This window comes from Myotis lucifugus, unplaced genomic scaffold (assembly GCF_000147115.1).
Source record: "Myotis lucifugus unplaced genomic scaffold, Myoluc2.0 scaffold_128, whole genome shotgun sequence".
In the NCBI taxonomy this organism is placed as follows: domain Eukaryota; kingdom Metazoa; phylum Chordata; class Mammalia; order Chiroptera; family Vespertilionidae; genus Myotis; species Myotis lucifugus.
This window is the reverse complement of record NW_005871176.1, coordinates 1135195-1140436: the sequence shown is the minus strand read 5'-3', so window position 1 is coordinate 1140436 and position 5242 is coordinate 1135195. Positions and strand designations below refer to the sequence as shown.

Sequence of the window (5242 nt, the reverse complement as noted above, 5' to 3'; positions counted from 1 at the left end):
TACCGGGACCCCACCCGCACCGAAGTTTGCTTTTTGATCCCCCCCCCCCTTTTGCGCAGTGTAGTCGCTCTGCACCTGGGCGGTGGTGTCCCAGGACGCCCCAGGGGACGCGTGGGGAAGTGCGGAGAGGACCCTATTCCTGCGGGGAAGTCTAGGCGCTTTCGGGTTTCCATTGTGACTCTGGGGGAGGGAGTTTGCGGAGCCTGGGCGCTGGGCGCGAGAGCTGGGAAAGCCCGGGAGACACTGGGACACCGAGTGGCTCCGAGAGGAGGACCCGAGGCGTGTGCACAACGAGGATGCAGGCAGCGGCCGGGAGACACCGAGGCGCGGAGACAGGGAGGGAGCCAGCCGGTGGGGGTGGGGGTGGGGACCGGGATGGGTGAGACCGAGACAAAGCTCGAGAGAGGGAGCCAGAGCGGGAGAGACTGTGCGCGGGGACGCTGGCTCCGGGGAGGGCAGAGCAGCCGCTGAAACAAGGAGGGCGGCCGGCACCCCAGATGCAGAGAGCGCCCCAGAGATCCCGACAGGTGACTGGTGCGCGGAGAGACTGAGAGAGGGGATGGGGAAGGCGAGGCCGGGTCGGGATGGAGAGAGAGGCGGGGGACGCAGCGAGAGGCCGGCGCGGAGAGGCGGGCGAGACCCGGGAGGCAGCGGCGGGAGGCTCTGACCTCTGCAGCGGCGGGGGAAGCGGAGGGGCCGAGGACGCTCCAGAGCGGGTCCCGGGATCCCTGGACCCGCCGCGCGCCGTGGGAACCGGCCCCCAGCGTCCGCTCTCCCTTCCAGCACCGCCTCGCCCAGTCTGGGCTACCCGCGCCGCTCTTGGAGCGTCCCCGAGGGTCCCAGACCCGGAGACCTTGGCTTCTCCTCCCCCTCCCTCTTCTGACCTGGAGCCTTCTTTCTAAATTAATGTCCCCCCTCCCCCCCGCGGGTGAGATGGGTGGGGTGGAAGCAGAAGGGGCTGCGCGATTTGCGCCCTCTCTCTGATTCCTTTTCTTAGAACTGAGCTGGGACACGGCCAGGGGGTGGGGCGGGGGGAGGGGTTCAGAGGAAAGCCACAGAGGGACCCTGGGCGGAGGCCCGGGAGGAGAGGGCTGCGTCTGCTCGCGAGGAACCCTCCCCCTGCCCTCCTCCCATCCCCCCTCCCCCGCTCGAGTAACCGAGACCCCTGGCGAGGCCCGGCGCGCTCACTCTTCCTTTTCTCCCCCCTTTTTTGCAGTTGTTATTGAAGATGATAGGATTGATGACGTGCTGAAAACTATGACAGACAAGGCACCTCCTGGTATTTAACTCCCCCAAAGACAATGGGTTAAGGGTGAGGATAAGAATAAGAACGGCGCTAACAGTTATTGGCAAAAAGAGTGTGAAAGGAGGAAGCACTTTGAAATTTATTACTAGCTTGCTACCTGCGATGGAATCAACAGCCTGTATGTCGAGTCAGGCCGGGAGACAGATGATGAGGCGGGAGGAGGAGGAGGAGGAGGAGGAGAAGGCTCTGGGCTCCTCTGCAAAAAATAAAATTAAAAAAATAAATAACAAAATCACTATATACACACACATATAAAGAAATAAAGTCTCAGTTGCAGCTATTTGTCAAAATTAATATCCATTTCTTTTTATATACAGTGAATGTTGCGCAATTATAGATCCGGATTTTGAACCACTTTAATAGTGAAGCGGCAGCACCGGGTGTTTGAGGTGGTGGCAACCTTCGCTGATTTGGCTGTTCCCAATGTTTACATTATTTAGTCTTGCAAAAATTATTCTGTGCACTTGGATGTGAAATGCTGTTCAGTTTTATTTTTTTATGTTGTTATCCTTGGATGTACAAAAAAAATACCAGAAAATGATCTGTATAGATATTCTGTTTTATTTTGGTCCTCTTTCAAAGTTAATCAGGAATGTGTTGAAGATAAGAGAACTTTTCTAAGAAATGATGGCTACATAGAAAGAATCCCTGTTTTATTTTAAAATGAATTGTAAAGCTGTGTTTCTTTCTTGCTGCAAGCTATTTGCCCAAGTTAATGCAAATGGATACATTTTTCTATGTCAGGAAAGAAAAACCATAAAAAAAAACAAAAACAAAGAAAAAAAATGCTTGAGCTTTTTCTAATCTCTCTCTGCAGTCTGTTGGGTGAGCAGCCTGTTTTTTTCTCTGATATTGTGTCAGTTTGTTTTCTTTAATGGACTGTAAAAAAAAAATGTAATCACAAGAGTGCCAAATATCTTGAAATGCCAAACGGCATTTTGGTTTCTTTTCTTTTTCTTTGTGCTCTGAGTCCACGTAAAGGAATGCTTAGAGTGTCTTTTCTGTTATTTATAGGGGTTCTCTTAAGGCACACCAGCTGCCTGTTTTGCATGGTATTTGCAAAAATGCCTCTTGCGTGAGGAAATCTTTTACCATCTTTTCGTTTGCAACTTTGGACCTCAAGAGGTTTCTTCCCTTCCCTTCCCTGGTCCTCTTTTCTTAATTCGATATTCTGTATGTTGCACCTTTAACCAGCACACAGGGCTATTTCTCCGATGTACAATAAAAGAACTGTTCCTGTGTCTCACTCCTCTCTTTTCTCTGCTTTGGTTCTGGGGGATTTGCTTTTTGCCTGTGAAGCAAAAAGGCAAAGTGGGAGGCACTGTGGACTGGGCTCCCATGGTAGGAAAGACAAGCTGGACAGCAAGTTCAAAGAGCAAGTTCATTCACTCTGTGGATTTTCGCTGGGCCTCCCTGCTTCCCTGAGGTTCCTGCTGTCGCTGGTGGGTGTGGAGAGAAGGAGGGCTGGTGTGTAGGGCGGCAGTCTTGTTAAGAACAGTGTTTGGAGGCTGGCAGACTGGGTCTCAAATCCCAGCTCCTTCACTTCCTAACTATGGATTTGAGCAAGACCCTTCACTTCTTTAAGCCTTTCAAAATCTGTGAAGTGGGGATAAATGCAGCTCCCACCTCACAGGTTGTTGGGAGGGTTAACACAATACCTAGCCCTCAGGATCATATGTCCATATAATCCTTTACCGAGGGCCACCTGTCCGAAAATGCAGGGCCGAGGAAGAGCTAGGCCCCCCTCACCCCCTCTCCTTCCTGAGTTCACTGGTCCTGGCGTGAGGGATGAGTCTGGTCCTCTGGGGTCCATGGCCTGGGGGTGTCTCAGGCTTCCTCACTCAGAAGCTTCCCTGCAACCACTGCTCAAAAAGGCTCCTTATGAAAAAACTTCTCAGCCCCTCGTGTTCAGGGCAGTTAATGGCGGTGGAGCAGGCCCCTGGGGAAGGAGGGGTTGGGAGAAGGATTTTGGCTGAAGAAAGTCTGTTCCACATCCAGGAGCCCCAGTGCCGGGAGCTTTTAATGTGTTTGTTGTAAAACTGTCAGCCTGGGAGTCACAACACAGCTCACAGTGACAGGAGCCTGCCTGTGACTCAGACATCAGGTAAGACAGGCCTTGGGGTGCGGTTGGGGGGAGGGGAAGAGGGGCTCCAGAGAGCCTGTGGGGGAGGGGAGATGTCTCATTCCCCCTTCCCAGGCAGTGGAGGCCCAGAGCCCAGGAGCGCCCCGCAGAGAGCTGGTCCTCCCATCAGTCGTCATGAGGAATGACGGGCAAGCTGGTATTATTGGCAGTGCCCGCAGGGTGACTTGGGAAGGTGAGATTGATTTTCCCAGACGCATGCCCCTGTTCCTGAACCTGCCTCTGCTCCCTGCTGATCTCAGAGAATTCCAGCATTTTGGAGCTAATGGGACTTGAGCCCAGCTTTTCCCGTGAGAAGGCCCAGGGGTGCCTCACAGAGAGTTAGGGACAGGGTGCACCTTCTGTGTGCCATCCATCTGCCAAGATGGGTAGGAGCCATATGGAAAGCTTCTCTCAGAAGGCACACATATTCGCACCCCGGAGTAATTCCCACTTACCTGAGCCAAGCACTGCAATTCCAAAGTGCTTGCCCTTCCATCCTTTCACATAATCGGCCCAGCAACCCTGGAAACCCACCACCATGAACTCTCTTTAGTCGGGGAGGAAATTGACACACCAGAAGGTTTTGCTAAAAGGACCACAGGGCATCCACATGAATTAAGCTTTGGCTGTCTACCCCACTCACAATAGGCCTATGAAGTAGGCATTATTATCCTGATTGTGCAGGAGCAGCCAGGGCTCAGAGACATGAAGTAGCTTGTATGAGGCCACTCAGCTGGTTAAGTCGCTGGGACAGAACTCGAACCCAGAGCCCAAGCTCCAGGATGGGGATGCAGAGTCATCTGACCCCAGACCCGGGCCCAGTCTCCGCTGCAGCCACTGTCCGTCAGCCGTAAAGATCCTCTTGTGGGTTTGTTGTTTTGAGGCTGGGCTCTCCTGCTATGCTGCACAACAGACAACTGCAGAAGGGATCAGAGGAGGCAGGGCTTGATGTGGTCAGCGAAGGCCCTGAGCTGCCCTCTGCTGGGAAGGGGGGAGCGTGGGAGCCCTTGGCCGAGGCTCCAGGTCCATTTTAATAAGTGATGTATTAAAATGTTCCTGCTGGAGGCCACCCCGTCAGCCAAAGCAGGAATCTCGGCCTGGGAAGTCAGTCCGCCTTTCCGGAGGACTCCACTCAGCAAAAGAGAACATAAATCTTACACATCCACTCTAACATCAGGGTGAGCATTTGTTGAGAAGGCACTTTGGGGACTGGGCAGATATCAAATTATACCAAGTGCAGGATGTCTGGTTAGGTAGCAATGCATATGAAAAGGGCCATCAACAGTCCGAGGTGGGGGAGGGTGTCTCCACGCCTCCATGCATGGATGGAGCATCCGTGGCTGCATCATTCAAACGCCACTAATTGAATGCTTGTAATAAGCATCCATCTCTTCAGATTCTGCTTCTGTGGCCTGTCCAGGCTGACAGTCTGAAGGAATATCAAAAAGCACCTCCAAGAGGGAAATTGGCAAATTAAGTTTTAAAAGAAAGAGACTTAAAAATTACTGCTGTCTGGAGGCCCCAGATGAAGGAGTGAGCTCTGCAGACAGCAGGCAGCAAAATCCGGGGCCCTGAGGACCCAGCGGGAGGGGCAGGCTTTAAGGAGGCTGCTGCAAGAGTAAAGGGCTCGAATTTAGGACTTAGGTGACTTGGATTGGAAACTTCTCTGGTATGCTTTCTAGTTGTGCCTTGGGGCCAGTTTCTCAAGCTCTTTGGGCTTCTGTAAAACGGGGGTGACAAAATGCCTACCGCACAAATAAACAGAACCCCCTTTCTCCTTCCCAGCACAGGACCTGGTGCATAATAAATGGTAG

The 5242-nt window shown here is 52.8% G+C and overlaps 1 long non-coding RNA gene across 2 annotated transcripts; it reads left to right on the top strand.

Moving 5' to 3' along the window:
- Positions 1 to 436: 436 nt before the first annotated feature.
- LOC102432446 lies at positions 437 to 2549 on the top strand. Of its 2 annotated transcripts, XR_002830565.1 has the most exons (3): positions 437 to 527; positions 1217 to 1279; positions 1624 to 2549. It is a non-coding gene; the product is annotated as an uncharacterized LOC102432446 (long non-coding RNA). The 2 variants fall into 2 exon arrangements; XR_002830564.1 differs by having other exon boundaries at positions 1217 to 2549.
- The last annotated feature ends 2693 nt before the right edge of the window (positions 2550 to 5242 follow it).